Here is a 25,186-nt window from a genome sequence, read left to right as displayed (position 1 = left end):
CCCTCCACATACCTTTCACCTGCCTGAGTACCTGAACCTGCTGTTCCCTGCACCTTGCCTCCCTTCACTCCCAGCTGGACTTAATTACCTCAGCCTGCATTTGTTCAGCTCACCATACCTGCATTCGTTACAGCTCATCATTCCTGCATTCAGTTACAGCTCATCATACCTGCATTCTGTTTCAGCTCACCATACTTGTTTACTGGACGGTTCCTGCCTATCGCTATCTGGACATTTTCCCATTAACGCCCACTACAGTTATCAAGTGCACTTTAGTGCTATACCTGGACTTTTCATTTGCCATTTCCATGTCTTCTAAGTCACCTATTAAAAACACCACTTTTTCATTTAAGTCTGCTTCTGTGTCTGCTCCTATCACCACCCCGGGTCCACAACAAATTCAGGGATGTCAGGGTGAAATCCCTTGTAGGTCTTCATCCGTCTGTAGAACATACCAATGTCTCTTAATTCTTCTTTAAGTAATTTGCCAAATAGTTTGATATGAAAACAAGGTCATTAGGTTTATCTGTTAATTTATGCTTATATTCCAATAGCTCCTCTCTGTTAATATTTCTACTAATCTCCTTCTCTTCTTGCAGAGACTCTACACTATATTAATTTTTCTTGAAGTTTTCCAGTAGTACGTCAGCTTGTTCTTCAACATTCTTGTTCTGGCCTAGGATCGGCCGTTACTCATCACAGCGCATACTTCCCCAGATTTCTCATGCGGTTAGACGTCTGGTGCAGCGGCAAATGACACGCTTAGGATTATGCCTTAAGTGCACTTGCCTTCCAGTTGCTGCTCCATGATTTGGTTACCGAGGTTGCCATCATGGGCGCAGCCATGACAGTCTTCATCACCTGACTGACCCTCCATCCAGTGGTAGCATGGTCATTGTCAGCTGATGCTACCTTCCAATGGACTACTACCTTAGGGTATTTAACAGGCTCTGCACAACTGGAAAATGCCTGAACAACGTCGTTACAACTACTATTTGATTGCCATCACTTCGTTCTAGGTTCCTTTGCTGTTCTGCTCTCGAGTCTATTCTAGTTCTCTCCAGTGCCAGCGGTGCATCTGAAACACCTTGCCCACATACTCAGTACATCCTTCGAGTACAAACACAGCGTCATTCTCCTGTGCCAGCGGTGCATCTGAACACCTTACCCGCATGCTTAGTACATCCTCTGAGTGCAACCACAGTGTCATTCTCCTGTGCCAGCAGTACACCTGAACACCTTGTCCGTGTACTCAGTACATCCTCTGAGTTCAACCACAGTGTCATTCTCCTGTGCCAGCGGTGCATCTGAACACCTTACCTGCATACTCAGTACATCCTTCTGGTGCAACTACAGTGTCATCCTCTTGTGCCAACGGTCATCTGATACCTTGCCCATATACTCAGTATTACATCCTCGTACAGTAACCTCGCCAGTGCTTCTTTCTGAAGTACAGCCTCCTGGGCCTCATCGGTGTTCTAATATCCATTTCCCATTTGTATCAAATACTGTGACATGCTTGATGGCTGCAGCTTAAACCCATATCCTGCTTGGGGGCGTCACTGGGTCACCTTTGGAACTCCCTCCCTCTCCACATCAGACTCTGCACCTCTCTACAATCATTCAAACGAGCTCTTAAGACCCACTACTTCATTAAAGCCTTCCAGCTCTCATCCTAACTTGCTGCTACATCTTCCTTCCTCCCTGCCTACCCCATCTGTGTCACTCCTGTTTGTCTGCCCCTCCCTTAAAGAATGTAAGCTCTTTTAAGCAGGGCCCTCTACCCTCTTGTGCTTCTCCCTACTGTAATTTAATTAATTTCTTACTCCAAACTTGGGCAATTAACACCTGGCTGCTTATGTCGATGTAATGGTTGCTAATATAGCAATGTTTATTATACATGCCCGTGTCCTGCTTTGTATTGTATTGTATGTCACTGGTAACTTATTTGTTTATGTACTATGTAAGGCGCTGCGGAACACTTGTGGCACCATATAAATAAATGATAATAATAACAACACCTCCCAGTAGGTTAGACTCCGCGCCTTTGGTCAGGTCTCGCCAACGTCCGATCAGGGCCGGCCCGAGCCTAATATTTTTGGTAAGTGAAGATACATTTTGGCGTCCCCTGGCTGAATTTGCACACTCTGAAGGTGCGTGCATCCGACAAAGGAAAGAGGTGTAGTCTCATGGGAAAAGCCTTAATCACGAGTGCCAATCATGCTGGGTACATGCTCTTGGAGCTGCTGGGCATGCCCCCAATCCCTTTCTCCAGTGAATAGATGCTGCATGCATGCACATGTCATCTATTCACCATTTACCCCCCATCTCGAACACTTTGTCGCCAAAATAGGGATGTTTGTGAGGCATTCTAAAAAGACAGGGGTGTGGTCACACAATAGTATTCCCAATTCAAACTACATCACACAGTAGCACAATCTTATTTACATTACACTGCACTGTGTCCGATTCACATTACACCACATAGTAGTATCTCTTTTTTATGTTCTGACACACAGTAGTGCCCCTTTTACACAATGCCAACATTAGTGCCCCTTATACACAATGCCCACAGTAGCAGTGCCCCTAATACAATGCCCACAGCAGGAGTGGCACTTATACATAATGCCCACAGCAGTGGTACCCCTTCTGCAGTGCCATCAGTAGTGGTGTCCTTTCTGCAATGCCCCCATTAGTAGTGGCCCCCGTAGTAGTGCACACAAAAGTAATGCTCCCTGTATTAGTGCCCCCAGTAGTAATGCCTCTGTAATAGTGCCCCAGTAGTAATGCCCCCTGTAAAATTGTCCCCAGTAGTAATGCCCCCTGTAAAATTGCCCTAGTAGTATTGCCCCTGTAAAAGTGCCCCTGTAATAATGCCCCCAGCAGCCCCTGTAATAGTGCTCCCAGCAGCCCCTGTAGAAGTGCCCCCAGTAGCCCTTAACTAGTGTCCCCCAGTAGCCCCTGTAATAGTGCCCTCAGCAGCCCCTGTAGAAGTGCCCCCAGTAGCCCCTGAAGTAGTGCCCCCCAGTAGCCCCTGTAATAGTGCCCTCAGCAGCCCCTGTAGAAGTGCCCCCAGTAGCCCCTGAAGTAGTGTCCCCGGTAATAGAGCCGAGCAAAAAAAAAAAGTTTACTTACCTTAAGCCCCGATTCTGTGTCCGCTGCTGTCCGCTGCTCCTCGTTACTATGGGAGAGACGCATGACATCTCTCACATAGTGCCAGTGGGGGAAGCCTAGCCGGAGCTCAGGAGTGATCTCCGGCTGCCGCTGTGGGGAGCCGAGCGCCCGAATGTAAAATCTCAGTGGGCGCCCGGCAAATGGAGACTCCCTGCAGCGGCCGAGGGAAGGAGTGTGATGCGGGGGGGAATGACGGGACGGGAAGGTGGTAGTGTGGCGGCAGGAGGAGGGTTCCTGTAAGTTCGGCCACGCTGGGGATTGAGCGCCCTCTGCTGGCTGGAGTCCTACGCACGTGTGTAGTTGGCATAATGGGCGGGCCAGCCCTGCATCCGATACTTGTGGATGAAGAGGTCATACATCCAGGCCTCTCACCTCCGATTCCTTCTACAACCCCATTCCCCAGCTTTCAGCTCCTCAGTAGGAGATCCTCCTGAGTCACTCATAACATGTTTTATCTGTCTAAGTTGTCCTCCTGGGATGTTGAACACCCAGGCCCTGTGATGGTTGCTAGTGGAGTTCAAATATCTGTTACAATCAGTAGGTTTGATGAAGGTTCTCATCACTATTCTATTTTTCTCAAGATCGTCATGTCAAGGACTTTGATGACTTATCACTGATGTTGCTTGTGAATTTCAAATTAACTGTGTTTTTTTTCATTTTTGAATGAACAACTCTTCATTTTGTGGGCCCTTCCTTACAATGATGACATCCTCGATGTACCTAGCCCACAACTTCACCTTTTCTCCATAGCTAGTATTGCACCATATATTCTCTTTTTCCAATTGTGCCAAAAAGAGTTTGGCGTATGATGGTGCGAATTTAGTTCCCATCGCTGTTCACTTATTCTGTACATAAATGTATTGCTAAACCAAAAATAATTGTGATTTACAATGAATTGTATTGCATCCATAATAAACTCAATCTGTTCTTGCTCCAGTGTGGAATTTTCCTCCAACTTCATCTTCATATTCTTGTATCCAATATCATGAGTAATGCATGTGTAGAAAGACTTAATGTCACACATTGCCAAAAGGAAGTCTTCTTCCCAATCTAGGTTTTTTAATATAATCAGTACCTGTGTGATATCTGTAATGTATCCTTGTTGTTTGACCACAATCAGTTGCAGAATGTTGTTGACATAACCCGATAGGTTGACTGTTAGGGATACCACTCCTGCTACAGTAGGTCTTCCAGGTGGATGTTTTATATCCTTGTGCACTTTGGGTAGGTGGCAAAATACAGGAATAATGGGGTTTCTTTTGTTTGGTAATAGTATTCATGTTTTATCAAAATTCCACTTTCCCCTTTCTTGAGTAATGTTAACTTCTCTGTATACTCCTTAGTTGGATATTTCTTTAGTGGTTGGTACGTTGTGTTGTCATTTAGCTGTTAGCTGTTTGAGTGCTGTTCTGTCTAGGGTAACAATCCCTCTGCCCTTATCCGCTGGCTTTTTAACTATTTCATTATTTCTACTAAGAAAGTCCATGCAGGGAAAGTAAAATTCCTAGGTGTATCCCCCTTCTTTTCTGGGTACATTGCTATTTTGTTTGAATAAATCTGCATTGGGACCCCAATTAAAACCATTGACTTATCTACAGCAAGGGCCGCCAAAATCCAGCCCTAAACTTTTTAAAAATGTTTTATGTTGTACTGTGCATTCAGTTATTTGTATACCTTTTAATAATGTTACTGATTCAGTGGCAGTGGGGGTGTTTCCCGGGTCTGAAGTATTCTCTTTTCCAAGCATGATTGGGGAGTCAGAAAATGATGAGAGCAGCAGAGGAGTGCAGAATGATGTACCCCCTACTGAAGTAGAAAATGTTGTTGAACCAGTTGACATTATGCCTGATCTTGAAGTGAGAATATATATTTTTGCCTTAGAGCAGTTAAAAGACCCTACTCTGGTATAGGCTAGAGAGGATGTAAAAGTGGTTGAAGGATACTCAGTAGAGCCTTATAGTAGGTTATCATACCCTCACATGGCAGTACAGCAAGATTTGTTGAATCAAATGTCCAAGAATGGAGAAGAGATTGTGGAACAATTGATAGATCCTAAAAAGAACAATGTTAGACCTGCAGGATATCTAGGTATAGAGAAAACTGTGAGAGAATTTTGCAGAAATTTTTCAGTACCATGTTCTCAGGCAACTTGTCCCATTGCCCATTATTGAGGTGCTATTTGAGAAAATAGCTATGGATTTGTTTTGACCTCTAATAAAGTCTGCCCAGAGTTATTAGTATATTTTGTTGGTGAAGGATTTTGCTACCAGATACCCAGACACTATACCATTGCATAATACGTCAACAAAGACCATTGCTAGGGAACTAGTACATGCCTTTAGCAGAGTGAGAATACCTAAGGAATTCCTAACTGATCAGCGTAACAAATTTATATCAAGAATCATGAAAGAGTTGTGCCACCTGTTTAAGGTTACTGAGCTAAATACCTGCATGTATTACCCTCAGACTGATGGCTTAGTGGAGAGGTTTAACAGAACTTTAAAGAATATGTAAAGAAAGTGATGGATAAAGATGAGATACATTGGGATTATTTGTGACTCTATTTATTGCTGGCCATTAGAGAGGTTCCACAATCTTCCACAGGGTTCTCGTCTTTTGATTTGCTGTATGGGAAACACCCAAGGAGATTGCTGCATATTGCAAAGGAGACATGGGAGGAGCAACCTAGTCCTTATGCTCAATCACCATTTTATGTTTCTCAGATGCAGGAAGGAAAAGCTGCATTGTTACTGATAGTGAGAGAGCATTTAGAACAGGCCTAATAGGCACAACAAAACAAAGGGTGTGCAATCTTAACGCCCAATTACACATCTTTGCTCCTGGGGCAGAGTATTTATTTTGGTTCCCATGACAGAAAGTAACATTTGGCCAAGAGGCAAGGACCATTTGAAATCATAGAAAGGGGGTGAGATTAATTATAAAGTGTACCAGCCCAGGAAAAGAAAGCCTGAACATATCTACTATGTAACTCTTATAAAGCCTTGGAAGGATAGAGTAGCTCTGTCAGCCACCCTAGTCCCTCTGGTAACTGCAGTACCTTTGGTTCCTGAAGTAACAATAAACAAAACCCTCTCAACTATTCAACAGCATGAGGCTAAAGAATTTCTCATAAGATATAGAATTTTTGTTTTCTGACATACCTGGTAAAATAGCAGTTATTAAACATGGCTTAATAACTGAACCAGGGGTTAAGGTTAACCTAAAGCACTATAGAGTACCAGAAACCCGCCAGGAATTGTTGCCTAAAGAAATTTAAAATGGAATTAAATATAATTGAAGAGTCACATTGTGAGTGGTTAAGTCCCATTGTACTTCCGAAACCCAACACTCTTCTGCAGTGATTTCCATAAATTGAATGTCTATCCCAGTGGTTCTCAAACTCTGTCTTCAGGACCCCACACAGGTCACATTTTCCAGGTAACCCAGCAGGAACACAGATATATTTATTACTCGCTGACACATTTTAAAAGATTTACAGGTGGAGCTAATTATTTCACTTGTGATTCTGTGAGGAGACCTAGAAAACATGCACTGTTTGGGGTCATGAGGACCAAGTTTGAGAACCTGTGGTCTATCCAATGCCTTGTGTGGCATTTGATAGGCATTCAATTTATTGAATACCTATTCAATGCCTATCCTAATGTTGATGCCTATCCAATGCCTTGTGCTGATTAACTTATTTAAAGGCAGGGAACAGCACGGTACTTAACCACACTAGACTTAAATTGCCGGGGAAAGGGAAAAATAGGAAAAAAATACTTGAGCACTACATAGCAGGATAATGCAATTAAATAATATCCACACTAATAGCTTTGAATGAGACCCAACTAAGGGGAATATAATATTATTGGTGGAGGTGCTCCCCCGAGAGTAAAAGTATACAACAGCACAACATCAAGAAAAAAGAACTCTTATTGTTTGGGTGCACTCAAATTGAATAATATTTAAAATAAAAAAATTACTTTTATTCAATATATATTAAAAACTGGGAAACTCTTAGTATCCCACAACAAAAGGGTGTTGCAAAACACACAGTAAATTATGCTAAAAACAAAAGAAAGCTGGTGAAATATATAGATACAACAATCTATTGATAATGGTGTAATAACCAATTATCATATCCAGCAATCATAGTGATACACGCATGTCACTCCCTAACAATTCAATTAAATTAGTGAGTTCAAATATCAGACACCATAAAACGGTAGATGATTACAGCACAAATCAACAAATTCTAGTATGGAATAATTGTACCCCCGATCTTCAAGAACAAGTAACATACAATACATATGTATATTGTCAATCATGGGTAATATACACTCATATAATGGATCACAAAGAAACAGGGAATTAGCATTTGAGATGAATCCACAAATGTAAACACGTCATACAGTCCAATGTAAACAGGTTCGCATGAGAGGATACCTTACAATAATGATAATAGACAAATGATTTGGTCCCAGTCCAATTCATATAAAAGAGGATACCAATCAGAGAGAGACTGTAATTGGAATGAATAGAAAAAGGCAAATAGACTACTCCCTACCAAAGGTGTGATGGTGGCAGCTGCTGCATAACATTATTTCCTGTAATGAATGATACATGAGTGTACCACCAACATACCCAGGGATGAGAACAAGTACACTGGGCATCTGCTGTTGTGTTGTATCAAAGGAAAAGGGACCTGATAATATTATTGCAAGAACCTATCCTGATACTCTCCAATGAGAGTGCCTATAGAGAAAATAAAAAAGATAATAGATGCAGAAAGGATAATACATAAAGTAACAGTATAATTCAGGGAACTGTGCTGTTACCAATCATATACCCCATAGTATTGGTGATAGGTGAGCGGCAGAACCCTGTATGCAGTGATATGAACAAAAATAGTATAAGCTGCATAAGTGACTGTTGTGCTTGATACTGACTCTGTTGCCTGTGGGATTGCAGGGTCACATACCACTCTCAAACAACCGTAAATGCTGCATGTTAGAAGGGAGAAAAGAAGGACAGGTACCTGACTATTCACTGGATGAACAGAAGATTGAGTCTGCTTTGGGAGCGGTGCATTGCCGTGCTGCTAACGGTTGTCCCGCTCGTGCACAGCGGGAACCCCAGGACCAAGACACGCGAAACGGCACAATAAGCTTCAACACAAACAAATAATGAAATAAAAGATACATTCAATAACCACATGTACATTCAGGGCCTGATTCACCTTGTAAAACCATGTTGCACTGCAGGCAGGTCAGATTTAATATGTGCAGAGATTTAGATTTGAGAGAGGTGTGCACAAATTCAAAAAGTTAATTGCAGTGTAAAAATAAAGCTGTCCGGCATTTGTAGGCTACTTGCAACAGCAGCCAGTATTCACCCTGCATGCATAAACATGGTTTGTCCACATGCAAACTTACTGTTTATTTTTTCTTTGCTCAGAATCAGGCCCACAATGTGAATACCTTCCATTGCAGCTAAATTATTAACAGATAACCAATAAACTAAACCTATTCATAGAATTATTCCACACTATGGGGGATATTTATCAAATCTTGGAGAGAGACAAAGTGTAGAAGTTGCTCATAGCAACCAATAAGCTGCTAGCTTCTAGCACAGCCCGTCAAATAACAGAAGCTGATTGGTTGGTACTTTATCTCTCACCATTTTATCTCTCTCCTAGATTTGATAAATCTCTTCCTATAAAATTATAATAAAATGTTACTCTAACACCAAATGTATAGAATAACCAATTTAGAAACAAAGTATTCACTGGAAAAGACATCATACAGGATAATAATTTATTTATTTAGACCCTAGAATTACCTCCAAACTGTCCACCCATAGGCTGCATTAGCTGGGGGGAGTTATACGCAAGGTGGCAGCCCAGCATTTTCAGGAGTGCTGGGCACGTCCCCAGTGTGAGAGAAATGGAGGTGTTCTGCAAGGTCACGCCTTTCCCCCATTAGGCCACTCCCTCTTTGGATGCAGACTAAAGGCACGCACAGTCCCAATTAACGGGTTACAAATGTTGGTAATTATGAAATTAGTATTTGTTAATGTAAGTAAATATTCTATCTGTAAAACTAGACTTAGACTAACTAAAGACTTAATGGAAAAAGAAAAAGTAAACATTGAAAAAAATATTATAGCTCTAAATACCTGAACCTAATGCCCTATGGGCTGGTTAGTAAGCTACCTTCCTGGAGAAACTTTGTTATCTAAAATAGCAAGGTTGTCAGATATTCACTGCAGAGAATCCACAGAGCACTTCAGATACCAAGTGGTAAATACCTCCAATATAGTACGTGTATGATGTCTCATTCTGTTTAATTCAGATGCATTTGGAAATTTCTGATTGACAAAATGTATAATAAAGTGAGAACAAAAACCTATTCTGTGTTCTGTTGTGCAGCAAAGGTGAGCACATTGCCTGCCAATAGTTACCAGTCTGGCCATGCCTACTGGGATCTTTCAATGCCCAGAAAAAAAAACCTTTCTTTATGTTAGATCCCGTCCTGAGCCAGAGGCTTAGTAAGAGTTTGTCTATAGTACCCTGGAATTGTTCCCTATTGTCAGGTAAATCACGTTTCTACAACAAATAACTGTGGAATCAAATTTGGTCTCCTATGTGGTTACATTTTAATGAAACCTGAAATTGGATAGTAGGTTACAGCATACAGATGTATCTCCTAATTTCTCTGCTTGCTTTAAAGGAATATTATACTGAAATTGTTTAAACACAATAGGCCAACAAGCAGATAAAAATTGCAGTGATTGCGTGAATATTAGCAGCTCAATAAGAAACACTGTACAAATAGATTTTAAAAGAGTGCTTGATTATGTGATGATGTGTCTATTCCACAAGCTTGATAAAATTCCCAATGGGGACTGAAACGTTGATACTATGGGCTGATGTTTTCTGAATAAACTACTCCTGTTGATTCAATGATAAGACTGGTATATGGCAAAACTTTTCCACTCTGTAACAAAGATCGACTGGGATTACAGTTGTGACCCAACACTGATCAAAGGCAAGCGTTCAAGCCGAAGGGACGGAGAAGACATCGCGCACCATGCTGTAAAGTGAACACCGGAGGGACGACATCTTTAGGGTAAGAACAGGGACAGTGTTCTTAACTAGATTTATATTCCCGCATTCACCGGACCACTTACGGATATTCCACTCCATACCACTTAATCAGCAAAAGAGCTTTAAACAAGTGTTTATGAGGAATCCATTCATTTATTGTAACAATTAAATCGTGGTATAGACACATTATCGCACAATATGAGGCCAATGAAGAGTAAAGCGCAAGTCTGTTCACAAAGCGTATCTTGTGTGTTTTCGCACGGAGGCTGTTGCAGAAACAAGTGTATGCAAATACAGGGGCTGCAGTGTCGTGCTCATCTCAGGCAAATCTCCACTTGTGTCTGAATAGATGGCTGTAATGCTCTGTTCTCATTTAGACTGTGTGGACGGAATTGCTAGCTGAGCAGAGTTGTGCATATGCATCTCCCTGAGTCTAGCAATCTCCCTGATTGCACCTTACCCCTATTATGTAGCTGTTATGTATAAAAAAAACCCAGCTATATACATACCAATGGGGTCATTGGTATAATTTCCCTGCATTGGTTACAAGGCGCAATGATCTCTATGGTTACATGTATTTTCTGAAAAGTATCAGTGTTTTCATCATTTACAAACTGTTTTGGGGCTCAATGACATTTGGATGTAAAGTGATTTTATGACACGGCCCTTAGATGTAGCAGTACACGCCCACTTTACTGCCGCACTTATAGGTGTTGCTTTCACAATGTCCCTTCAGTGCTTTTTCAAAAGTAGGCAAGTATGGTGCAAGTGCATCTGTTTTCCACTGATAGGGCTGGTGCAAATACTCACGGATAGCGAAGAGCTATGAAATGAAGTGTATAGCTAGGGAAGCTGATGGGCAAATATATGCATTTGGTTCTGTGCACGCTGTGTTTGGTTTACAGTTGATAAAGGTTTATCTATGCATTAGTTTCATATCTATCTTTTCATACTGTCCTAAAGGAGATCCTGGAGGGGGTATGTCAGATGGGAGATGCGTGGGCCAAATTAAAAATAATTATTTATTTTAAACTATGGGACAGTAAGGTCCAGCTAGGGTCCTACCATGTTATAATCTCTTGCACAAGGCATATCTTAAGGAGGGAATGCAGTTATATTGCCCGCGGACAGGATGCCGTGCGGCAATATACCATCGCCTGAATCCCGCCGCCCGGCAATATGCCGATATCCCAAAGTAGAACAGGATACCGACGTCAGCATCTCGAACCACTGGAATCCTGATCGTCCGGACGAGTAAATAACTGCTCTGTCCCCAGGGAAGTAGGGGTTAGGTTTAGCCAACCCCGGGGGGGAGATTAGGGTTAGTTACCCCCCAGGGAGGGTTAGGGTTAGGCTAGGGGAAGGGGGGGTTAGGGTTAGGCACCACAGGGGGGAGGTTAGGGTTAGGAATAAACCCTCCAAGAGGGTTAGGTTTAGGGTGCGGGAAGGGGGGTTAGGCACCACCGGGAGGGTGGTTAGGGTTAGGCACCCCCTGGGGAGGTTAGGGTTAGGCACCACCAAGGGAGGGTTAAGGGGGGAAGTTAGGGTATTTACCTACCGCTGTCTGGATTCTGCACCATGCAGGCTTCCAGTGTCTGGATTTCAGCTGGTGGCTATTCAGCTGCCGGCATATCATACCGATTCCCTTAAGGAGAGGCCCTCTGCCTATCTATGTAATAGGTTGCTTCCTCAGGTCTCAGTGACTGTGCTGTGCACTTGGCCTAGTGCACTGGGAGGTCACACACGCCTCGTTACAGCCCTGTATGTAATCAAAATTCAATCTTACCTGATTATATGTGATGGTCCAAATACTGCATGTACTGTATATTCAAGTGAAGGCACACATTAAGGTTATGCATCCTGATCCTGTTGTGCAACCTGATGCTTGGATAACTAGATTAATACAGTCTGGACATCCATATATGCTATTGTTGGACATTAATCTAGTCTTTTGGCAGTAATGCTGTATTAATTTATAATTTGACTTTCCTATCTGTGCCATTTGTATCATTTTCTTTTGACCCATTTTCAGGGTCATTTATTGAAACATGGACAAGTCTGTCACCCAAGAGTGATTTAAACATCTTTGATGTTCCAGCTCTCCAAAGTGACACTTGTTGTGAACACTCAACATTGTGTGAAGGTGCATGATCAGCATTGTGTGCAAGGTGTCAACTCAACATTGTGAGAAGCTGCTTAATCAGCATTGTGTGAAAAAGCAGAGAGTTATATGTGGGAAGTTAATAGTCAGCACTTACCAGTAGCGGATTTACCGCTAGGCAACCCAAGCGGCCGCTTAGGGCCCGGCGGGTCCCTGGGGGCCCGCAGACAGGGCTGTAGAACGAAGGCATGTTATATTATTGTTTTGCCCGGCAGACTGTCAGCACATTGATTGGACAGCTGCCGGGTGCTGCTCTGTGTCTCTGCACTCCTCTAGTCTCCCCTGCTCTGCTGTGCTGCATGTGACCAGTAACGTCACACGCAGAGAGAGTAGCGGAGCCTAGCAGAGGCTGAGGTGCCCTCCATGCTGACATGTGGAGAGAGTGTAATAGGTGAGTGCCATTGCCTGTTGGGCCACATACTATGGTGCTGTGGATTGGGGGGGAGGAGGGAGGGAAATGTCCAGCTACACCTGCTATAGTCCGCAGGGGAGAGGGGGTGTTCGATGTTTCTATCACCCTCCTGCTCCTGCTATAATCTCTGCAGGATGTGGGGGAGGGTGTTGCTGCAAGCAAATAAAGACTGTCTTGTGCTGTGTGAATGTGTAATAAATGAATGTCTGTGTCAGTAAGTGTGTGTCAGCCACTTGGTGGTGTCAGTAAGTGTGTGTCAGCCACTTGGTGGTGTCAGTAAGTGTGTGTCAATAAGTGTGTGTGTCAGTACATGTATGTGTATAATGTATATATGCGGCTATGGGGCAGTGTGTGTGTGTGCGGCTATGAGGGCAGTGTGTGTGTGCGGCTATGAGTGCAGTGTGTGTAGCTATGAGGGCAGTGTGTGTGTGTGCGGCTATGAGAGCAGTGTGTGTGTGTGTGTGCGGCTATGAGAGCAGTGTGTGTGTGTGTGTGCGGCTATGAGAGCAGTGTGTGTGTGTGCGGCTATGAGAGCAGTGTGTGTGTGTGTGTGTGTGCGGCTATGAGAGCAGTGTGTGTGTGTGTGTGCGGCTATGAGAGCAGTGTGTGTGTGTGTGCGGCTATGAGAGCAGTGTGTGTGTGTGTGCGGCTATGAGTGCAGTGTGTGTGTGCAGCTATGAGTGCAGTGTGTGTGTGTGTGGCTATGAGAGCAGTGTGTGTGTGCGGCTATGAGAGCAGTGTGTGTGTGTGCGGCTATGAGTGCAGTGTGTGTGTGCGGCTATGAGAGCAGTGTGTGTGTGTGCGGCTATGAGAGCAGTGTGTGTGTGTGCGGCTATGAGAGCAGTGTGTGTGTGTGCGGCTATGAGTGCAGTGTGTGTGTGTGTGGCTATGAGTGCAGTATGTGTGTGTGCGGCTATGAGAGCAGTGTGTGTGTGCGGCTATGAGAGCAGTGTGTGTGTGTGCGGCTATGGGGCAGTGTGTGTGCGGCTATGAGGGCAGTGTGTGTGTGTGTGTGCGGCTATGAGGGCAGTGTGTGTGTGCGGCTATGAGGGCAGTGTGTGTGTGTGCGGCAATGGGGCAGTGCGTGTGTGTGTGTGCGGCTATGGGGCAGTGTGTGTGGGGCTATGAGAGCAGTGTGTGTGTGTGTGCGGCTATGAGAGCAGTGTGTGTGCGGCTATGAGAGCAGTGTGTGTGTGTGGCTATGGGGCAGTGCGTGTGTGTGTGCGAGGCTATGAGGGCAGTGCGTGTGTGTGTGTGTGCGGCTATGGGGCGGTGTGTGTAAAATTGCATGCTGCTGAGGGAGTAGGGCCCCAAACTGATATCTTGCTTAGGGCCCTCATGAGGTCTAAATACGCCTCTGGCACTTACGTATTGTTTATTGGAATATATGTGCTGGAAAACATCTAAAGATATCAGGCCAAATGTAATAGGGTCCGTGTTTGTAAAATGTGCGAGTATAGAGCTATACTCGCACATTTTTACAACTCACCCTATCAATAGGGTGTGAAGTGAACACATGCAAACTCACATGTTTCTCACACCCCCGCAACTCACAATGGCAAAACACGCATCTAGATGTTTTGCCCTTGTGAGGATACAAGTCGGGCAATGTAATATAGTGCAAGTGTTTAACTTGCATACTTTTACAGACTGAAAACAGACCTGCTTCAGGATATCGAGTCTAGCCTGAGCAGGTCCGAGTTACATAGAAATAGGCACAGATGCATAATATCCGTGCATGATTCTATGTGTATAAAAAAAAGTAAGATGAAAAAAAAAAATGTAGGGTTCCCCCCTAAAAGTATAACCAGCCCCAGGCTCTGTTGAACCTGTCCTGGTTCTTAAAATATAGGGGAGAAAATGTGTAGGGTTCCCCTGTATTTTATGAACCATCACCAGGCTCTGTTGAGATGGTCCTGGATGTGGAAATACAGGGGACAAAAACTCACACAGACTCGCATAATGTAATAGCCTCAAACTCACAAGTTTGCAGGCCATTACATTTGCCAAGTTGTGGGACAAACTCGGACCTTTAAATGTGTGAGCAGGTCAGAGTTTGTCTCGCAATTAAAACTCGGACCCTATTACATTTACCCCAGAGTGATTGTTCAATACTTTGCTCAGTAGGTAAGAAGTGTTTAGACCAATTTGATGACAATACAGAGGCCAGCCTATGATGGGATGCTACTTACATGTACTTTTTAAGTGTCAGAAGTCTGGCACCCATAGTATTTGAATATTAATAAACTTTTGTTTCTGTACACCTACTATATTTGAATTACTCCACACCAAGAGGTGAATGCCAAGGATGTGGCGAGGCTGCAGACTGAGACTGGATACAAAACACAAAGATGTTCAGGAACACAGACAGGGCAGTCCAAGAAACAAACTGGCAGTATACCGGCGGACAGAGACACCGACAGACAGACAGGAACCAGTTTGCACATACTAGGTGTGAACTATATACAGTGAAGTGGCGCCGGTCCAGAGAGACTGATGGCATGGCCTCTACCCAGGAGGCCATGCCATACCCGCAAGGCCACATCCCCTTTTTTTACCGCGTGCACTACTATCTACTATGGGTCCGCATCGGGTGTCACCAGGGTGAGTGATGCCACTGTCTCCCAGCAACCACGGGCGCCATACCAGTTCGGCGTCCACAATGCCTGGTGACCAGGGAGATAGTCAGACCCTGCAGCCGGAGGATACGGCATGATGGTAACAAGCCGCGATGGTGGCTTGTAACAATAATAATGGCTGGTATGAAAGCCATTAAGGTGCATTCAATTTTGGCTTGAAGTAAGGAATTAGTTGTAGATGTGTATCATCTTGGTTGATCAAAGTGACATATCTGCCAACCAGCTTATACACCTTTTCCACTACTGCAATAACCAAGGTTATTGCCGGGCTACCTGGGTTGCTGTGCAGTGGAAAAGGGTCCCAAAAATATAACCTGGAGCCATTAGCATGGGGACCTAACCTGGGCAGTGACCAGGGTTGGACATGAGAAGGACCTGGATTAAGGGACAGTGTAAACGGGTAACCCAGGTCGGATGACCCGGGTCCTGTATACAGCATGGGGAGATCCAGATTTTCCCAATCTTGGAGATGTTATCTCCAAGCACCAGCAGAAGAGTTCCACTACACATGGGTGCAGTGTGAACATGGCCAACCTGGGAGCAACCCTGTCGAAGCTGGATAATTGGCTGAGACAAGATCATCTTAAAATTAGATCAAAACAATGCAATCTTGCGAATGGCCGCAAGACACCATCTTGAAAATTAGATCTGCAAGACGCCATTTTGCGAATGGCCGCTCAGCGTCATTTTAGCTAAACTCACACTTAAGTACATATGGCGATGCTATTATTAGCATCAGGCGATCGCATATTTTACCATACCCCATACACACATTAATACACACAGTTGCGCTGTTAACATGTCGCACATTTGTGAATGCATAATACCCCGCATGTGAACACTGTTTATTAGCTTCATGCGTACGCATCTGCCCCAAGTTAACTAGCATCTTTTCCCAGACCCCTAACACTTACACATTGCACATTCATGTAAAAGGTTCCATAGTTTAAAGGTATAAGATTCAAGTTTTATCCATTTAGTATTTAACGCTGTGAAATAAAGGCTATTTGGTATCTTAGGTTTAATACTTGATAAGTAAACCGTGTTTGGTGTTGTACTGATCTGCAGTTTCTCAACAGCTTCCCAGTATCATCGGTGTGAAGATTGCAACATGCATTCTCAACTTATGGACCGTAGAAAGTTAAAGCACCAAAATGTACTTTGTAAAATTAACAGCTTAGGTTAGCATGAGGAGGGAAAATGGAGACAAAGGCTGTTGGAGGCTGGTCTGTGTCTATTTGAATCAACCTGTTAAATGTCCTGTAACAGAAGCACCGTGATGGAGAACCAATGGGATCGCAACAAACCTCTCTATTGTATAGTCTATTTCTGTAAGGGTATAAATATGTGGGTTCTGACCTCAGTCTTCAGTCTTCATGCTGATGCTGTTGATGGAGGTTCTTGTTGATGCCAGAATCTGGTCCCAGAAGTGCGTGTGTATGTATAACTGTATCTTGGCTCTGTATAATTTATTTGCGCTAAACTGTACTTAGATCACAGCGTGTAACTATCTGTACTTTGTTTGAATAATACTTTGTGCTTTGGAAACACATGTTCAAGGTCTAAAGTCTTTATTTTACTGTATGACTGCGTACGCAAATATCGTCAATTTAAGAAGGTATAGGCAGGATTTTAGAAGGTATAGGCAGGAGCGTATAGAGGTTTTAATTCAGAATCCTTAGTTGGGGGCTCGTAGAGTGAGGTCACTTACCTATTCACACAATAAACATACGGTTATCGATATCTCACCAAAGGGTGGATAGTGGCCACATGCAGTTTTCCTGCAACCACTCGATGCTGAGAAATCGCTACCCGTTATCGTGTGAGTCAGGGTACGCTGACTAGAATCCAGGGACAAGAAAGGAAAAAGTTTGTTTTCCTTTGTTGATAGAATTTCACGCTAAAAAGGGTGCCGCAGTATTGTGTACGCGTTTGAGTCGCATTTTTGCACGCACAGTATAGATGCACTTGCATACGCAGCTAAGGTTAAGTCATACGGTTGTGTAGTAGTCGCATTATTGTGTACGGGACTAATCGCACAATAACATATACGTATTTCCGGTTGTGCTGCCACGTGTTTAAACAAAGCCGTTGAGTTTACATTATCAATTGTTGCCAATAACTGGGTTAATGTGTATTTTTCTGCGCAGGAAAAAAGTGTGTAACTGTGAGTACTTGTTTAGGGTGTAACACGGGACCTAAATGTTAAGGGTATCGTAGGATCCTTAAGTGCTAGGCGTAACGAACGGCCTAGTGACTCGGTAGCAGCTTACCATTTACTTTACACAAGGCAGGTGTATGGGTTGTTATTTTTGTTAGGGTTCGGCTCCCAGTGTGTTTATAGTATTCAGTAATCAATGTGTGTGATCTGTTAGGCTTATTTGAACACTATAATGAACCGCATAGTTTTGGTTAGACTATGATTGTGAACTGGTGAGAGGGTGGACGAAATCAACTGGAAAACAAAGGGTACTTTGCTGCCCCCTAGCAGTTGAAACGTAGTCAAATAGGGATTGCTGCGTGGAAGCGGCCTTTTCTTCCATAGGTGAGTGGAGGTGTCTAGAGGTCCTCCATAGGGTTCGCGGATACACCCTTTTTCAAAGGTGACCGCAGGTAAGTGAAAGTATCTTGACTGTCTTTTCATCAGTTTCAATTTTTATTGAAAAACGTAGGAGTTGTCCCAAGATGGGAGCTACGCAAACAATAGAAATGTTAGACAATGATGTGCTGCTAATGGAAGCGCCGCTTGGATCGGCCCGTCGTATTATGCATACTAAGTACAGTGCTTATGCAATAAGGTATTGTGACGTATGGTTTAAGATAACGATGAAGAGTGTTAGACCGTTTCCCAGAATTGGTAGTTTTGATAAGGATGTATTGAATAATGTCCGGGATCACATCAGCCTGATGCGTTCTCGAGTGAAAAAGGTAAAACATAATGAATGTTTAAAATTGTGGCAGCATGAAGGGGATGCGTGGCTTAAAAAAGTGCAAGCAACGCAAACTAGCGTTGCGAACGCATTGCCAGAAAGTACACCCGCGGCACTAAATTGCAATGCGTGTGAGCCACAAAACAGCGCGCACATGCGGCAAGGTAGCATTGCGGAAGGTATTGCCAGTAGTTCACGCGCACCACCATCACCTTATGTGGATGGGGGTGCAGGTAAAGTTATTGAAAAAAAAACATAAAAATGTAACAAGCAATTTGTACCCTCTCTTAAGTAATCATAAGGAAAATGTTTATGATGTGGATAATGAGCCTATTGTCATGTCTGCCATTTCCCATGCTGTACACATGTTGATGCTGCACCACGACAAGCACAAGTGGTGCCACCATCTCCATCAGTAACAGCACGGGAAGTGTTATCATCCGCTGCACCCGTAGAGGAAGTTGTTAATACTATATGTTGCAGCAACAGACTAAACCCCCAGTCAGGTAATAAGGTCAAAAGTAGAAGTGTGGCCGGTCTGCATGCCATCCGGACAATAACTGTTCCGAATGGGAATGCGGATGCGAACGGAGTAGTGCCCACAAGGGAAGTAGTAATGCACTGTCCTTGGACTAGAGCAGAGCTAAATTCCATCATGAATGATTTCCCCGATCCCAAAAAGGAATTAGCCAAATGTCAAAGATTTTTGAGAAATTTGGGTAGTTCCCACAAGCCAACTAACAAAGATTGGCGAGTAGTGTTAAGGGCTTGTCTGCCACGCAATATCGACGTGACAAAATTTATCACGGATTGTGTATTGGATGGAGACGTTCCCTTAACAGACCAAATTAATCTAATTAAGATAACATTTCCCGCATTGTAACTCAATTGGGTATATATTTTCCAGTAGTAGTTAACTGGAACAAAATTTTCACCATAAAACAGAAAGAGAGTGAATCTGCAGAAGATTATTGCGACCGGGCTCTGCAGGCTATCACCCAGTACACTGAGCTAGTAGATATTAAAGATAGCACTCACCACAGGGGAATGATTGTCACTGTACTCATGGATGGTCTTAAAGAGAACCTAAAAACCCGGGTTCAGACCTCACAGCCTGGCTGGAGGGGAGTCACAATAGATACCCTCATAGAATCCGCCATAGAACATGACAAAAAACATCTCAAAGAAAAGAGAGCCCCAGAGCGAGAAACTAATGGCTGTCAGTAATCAAGCTCTAGAAGGAATGACGGTAACATCACAGCCAGCAGACACACCTGCACACACACACACCTGCACCTGAACAGTTACACGTCCTCACCAATACCACACCACTGCAAACACAGCCCTACCCCACTTATCACACACAGCCACCAGTCCCATACTACCCACAAACTCCATATCTCCCACAATATCCTTTCCCTCAAAATCCTTACCCATACCCACCACCTTTCACTCCTGGTCAACCCACACAACAATCCTTTTCTTCATCCAATCCACGAAAGTGTTTTAATTGCAACCAGCCAGGACATCTAAGTAAGAGCTGTACAGCAAAGAGGGTAGGACCCCCTAACCAGGGAGTACCTGGATATCCCCATAAAGGATATACTTAGAGACCAGCAAATATCCAACAGGCACCAGCTCCAATTGTGGCCGTTAATGCTTTATTGGAGAGTGGGAGCCAACGATAGGGGTCAGGTCATACCTGCAGTCTACAGATAGTCAGGTTAACGGGAGGTACTAGGGAAGAACCGGTAATGATGGTTTATGTAGCTGGTACTAAATATCCTTTTCTTGTAGACACAGGGGCGACCAGGTCAGTGATAAAATCTCCCATTAATTTACAGGTAACCAATGAGACAGTACCAGCCATGGGCGTAACGGGTAAAGTGCAACATTATCCTTTAACAAAATCCACAGAGGTTACTATTGGGCCGTTGCATACCAGGCATTCTTTCCTCTTGGCAGCAGCAGCTCCTACTAAACTACTGGGAAGGGATTTGATATGTAAGATGGGATGTGTCATAAATTGTACCCCTGATGGTGTATTTTTAGATATCCCAGAGAGAGTTGCGCACAAGGTGAGGGATATATTGGACACTCCCCAAAGGATAATGTATCACTACCAGTTTAAATGAAAATCCATGCCAGGTAGATCAAATGTTATCCCTAATTCAGATTCACTTTGGACCAAGGATGGACAAGACACTGGATTAATGGCAAACGTAAGCCCCGCAATGGTAAATTTAAAAGGCAGTAGGCAAGCTCCAAAAATTCCCCAGTACCCACTAAAACAGGAGGTAGAATTAGGGGTTTATCCAATAATTGAGCGATTATTACAACAGGGAATTTTAGTTCGTACAGCTAGTGTAGCCAACAGTCCCATCTTTCCGGTAAAGAAGAGTGGTGGGAGGGGTTATAGGCTGGTACAAGACCTTAGAGGTGTTAATAAGGTAGTAGAGAGCCAATTTCCCGTAGTGCCAAATCCAGCTGTCATTCTCATACAGATCCCACCAAATGCAACCCATTTCACTGTCATTGACCTCTGTTCTGCTTTCTTCTCTGTGCCTCTTCATCCTGACTGTCAGTACCTATTCGCTTTCACATACAGGAGTGTACAATACACATGGACACGATTGCCCCAAGGTTTCATAGAGAGTCCCAGTATTTTCTCCCAGGCCTTACACGACTGATTACAATCTTTTCAACCTGCCAATGGGTCTGTTATAATTCAATATGTGGACGATTTATTGCTATGTTCTGATTCGTTTATGTCATGTTTAAATGATACTAAACTTTTGTTGCTTCACCTCTCGCACACAGGATGTAAGGTTGCTAAGGACAAACTACAGCCGTGCCAATCCAGAGTAAAATATTTGGGACACTGCCTAACTCAGGCATTACAACATCTCACAAATTACAGAATCCAGGCCATACAGAACATTACACTGCCGCAGAACCAACAGCAAATTCGTACCTTCTTGGGAATGTGTGGATACTGTAGAATGTGGGTCCCAGGTTTTTCTATTTTGGCCTTGCCATTACAGGACTTAGGGCCTCATTCAGAGGCGGTCGGAGGATGCAAGCGGTCGCTCAGAAACTGGGCGGCCACTTGCATCCTGACCGCCCGCCTCTGTTTCGGTCGTTAGGCTGTGGGTTAATGCCCACAGCTCTAACGACCGCTCGGGTGATGGTCACGATGGTCGTAGACCATCGCGACCATCGGGGCTTACGACATGACCCTAGGGTAGGGTCTCCCTTGTCGTAAGCCCCGGAGAGCTTTCGGCTCTGTCTGTCTGTCTGTCACTAGTCTGTCTGTCTGTGACTAGTGAACGCCCCCATTTGGGCTGCCACCCCCCCAGCCCGCCTTCCAAATGGGGCGAGCTGTCAATCAACATCAACAGCTCGCCCCCTTTGGATCGAGACCCGCTATGACCGACGCTGTCGGTTGTAGGGGGTCTCACGCATGCGCGCGACGGCGCCGTCGTGCGCATGCTCTGTGGGGGGCCATCGACCCGGTCCGAGCGCATCGGCGCTAACGACCGGGTCTTAATGACCCCCTTAGTCTCTTCCTCAAAGCCTGATTGTGTCATACACACAGAGGAATCAGTGCAGGCTTTCCTTAATCTTAAGGATAGTCTGACAAAAGCACCTGCATTGGGAATACCTGATTATGAAAAACCTTTTGATTTGTATTGTACGGAAGCCGATGGTTGTGCTGCAGGTGTACTCACACAAAAACATGGTGATGCCAGTAGGCCCGTAGCATACTACAGTGCCCAACTGGACACTGTGGCAAGATCACTCCCAACGTGTTTAAGAAGTGTGGCAGCAACGGGTCTATTGGTCAGTAAAAGTGAGGACGTAGTATTGGGCCATGATATGATTGTCTATACTCCCCACGCTGGATCTGCTCTGCTGAACTCTGCCCAAACCAGACATGTTTCTTCAGCTAGGTTTACCAAATGGGAACTAGCTCTAATTGCACCTGCAAACATCACTGTTAAACGATGTAATACGCTGAATCCAGCAATGTATTTACCATATTTACAACATGATGTACAAAGGGTGGAAGGAGACGAGTTGCTGCCGGGAAGTGAGTTCAACGGACATAATGATACACACGATTGTATGGAATATCTGAATCAGATCTTTACTGCTAGACCTGACATACGTGACACACCTTTAGTTAATGTGGATGTGACATTTTACACGGACGGGAGTTGTCACAGACAAACAGACACAGGTGAATTATATACAGGTTATGCTGTTGTAAATGACACAGACATCATAGAAGCTGAACCCCTTGGTCCTCCTCACTCAGCCCAGGTGGCAGAGTTGGTAGCACTAAAAAGAGCATGTGAACTGGCAGCAGGCAAATCTGCTAACATTTACACGGACTCTAGGTATGCGTTCGGAGTGGTACGTGATTTCGGAGCTCTATGGCGTCTGAGAAATTTTATGATAGCAGCAGGCACACCAGTTGCACATTCCAGACATATAAAACAATTACTAAAAGCAATCCAACTGCCCAAAACGGTGGCAATAATTAAGTGTAAAGCCCATACATGTGAGGATGATCCGGAGTCACTGGGCAACAACAGAGCAGATGAAGCTGCAAAATGGGCAGCAGGGTTAAAAATTAACATACCAACAAAACAAATTATGTCTTTTCAAACAATTGATATGCTGAAATTAATTGAGATGCAAAATTTGTGTTTAATCCAGGAAAAGTCAGTCTAGAAGTCCAAGGGATGTGGGCAGGAGTCCTACGGGCTCTGGAGGGATGGACAAGGTAAGCCAGTAGCCCCCAAGGCATATTACTCCAGCCTGGCTGAGGCGGACTCATCTGGGAAAGCAAGGTATGTGCAAATTGGTGAGAGCATACTGGTGTGCACCGGGTTTTTCTTCACAAGCAGAAAAGAGAGCAATGTCCTGTCTGACCTGCTTGAGGAAGAACATAGGGAAAGCAATCCCTACCGAACCATCCCACATTCCACCGACTGATGAACCTTTCCAGGTAATACAAATTGATTTCATCCAATTACCACCCTGCAGGAATCTCAAGTATGTATTAGGGTGCACTGACGTGTTTTCCAATTGGGTTGAGGCCTACCCAGTGGCCACTAATACTGCTGCGTTTACTGCCAAGAAAATAGTACAGGAGTTTGTATGCAGATATGGTTTCCCTAAAATTATCGAGAGTGATATATGTGTAAACTGATGGGTATTAATAGTCGACTTCAAACCCCTTAGCGACCGCAGGCCACCGCCAAGGTAGAGAGGATAAATGGGACTATTAAAAATAAGTTAAGTAAAATCATGGCAGAAACGGGACTAGAATGGCCAGAAGCTTTACCGTTGGTCCTACATAGTATAAGGACCACTCCTAGACCCCCTCTAAATCTGTCCCCATTTGAAACACTGTTTGGTAGACAACCTCATTTCATTTGATTATAAGTCCCCAGGAAGACTTGAAGGGTAACAACGAGGTAACTGTAAGGTATCTTATATCAATGAGTAAACAGTTAAAACAGCAGCAGCAGAAACTGAAATTGTTGTCCCATGATATGCTTGAAACTAACTGTCATGATGTTGAACGTGGAGAATATGTTATGATCAGAAATTTCTTGCGTTCAGATTGTTTGACTGATCGATGGGAAGGCCCGTACCAGGTGTTACTCACAAGTACCACATCCTTGAAGGTGGCCGAGAGAGATACCTGGGTCCATTCCACTCACTGCAAAAAGGTCAACCAACCGGTGGAGAAACAAGGTGGAGACAAGGCTGATAACGTGGACCTGTCGATCGCAGGCTTGTTCCGGGAGGATTAAAAGGTTGCAGTGAGATACCTGAACTAAAAGAAATTTGCAGGTCTTTGTTGTGGCAATGGACTGGCCTGCTGTGTTCATTTTCATATTCTCTTACAGAGTTTTCACCATTCTGGTTGGTTCGGGAATGTCCGGTTTCTGTGACGGGGACTGATAGAGGAGATGGTAGCTGATGGCAGTGCTGATGGAGTGGAGTCAGGAGGAGGAGTGCTATGCCAATCAGGGGAGTGTCTGACCAATCTTAGTACTTTAATTGCTAAGAGAGCTGCTATTCCGGATACTCGGGGACGGTGTGGAGGTTTATCGTCTGAAGATTCCTGTATTTGTGAGCTTTGTGGGTCCCTAGTTGATGAGAACTGTCCAACGGTGCCAGCCAAATATAACCCATACTGGGGTGGGTATCCTTTAGAGGATTATCATAGCATGGTAGGCAAAGTATTAAACCAGACTGATTGTTGGGTGTGCTCACACATGCCACAGGGACAGCATAATGTAGGGTTGGTGCCATTTCCACTGAATATTACGGAAATTTTAGAATTGCAAAAAGGGAAAACGCTGAATGGAAAATTCCTCTCATCCAAAGTAGATAGATCACTTTTGTGTTTAAACATAACCAACCCCAATAAACCAGGGAGTTGGGAAGTGACGGGGAATAATCAGACGATGACCTTCTCACTGAGAGCTGATAATGAGTCTATGAATCATGATCTGTTACGCTCAATTAGATCTAATGGGAGACACTTTAGGTATCGGTATACATTGAGTTCCACCAAAAAAATTATTGGTAAGGTACCAGATGGATATTGTGCTAAGATAATACAACCAGAAACTTGCATGTACCAGATGGAAGAGCCTGAGATAGGATTATTTGCAAGGGAAATGTGTTTAATGATAATGATGCATACTATTCCTTATGTTCTCCCCGATAACGCAT

Source organism: Taudactylus pleione, unplaced genomic scaffold (assembly GCF_031769625.1).
Source record: "Taudactylus pleione unplaced genomic scaffold, aTauple2 ptg000726l, whole genome shotgun sequence".
In the NCBI taxonomy this organism is placed as follows: domain Eukaryota; kingdom Metazoa; phylum Chordata; class Amphibia; order Anura; family Myobatrachidae; genus Taudactylus; species Taudactylus pleione.
Note: the sequence above shows the minus strand (reverse complement) of the source record.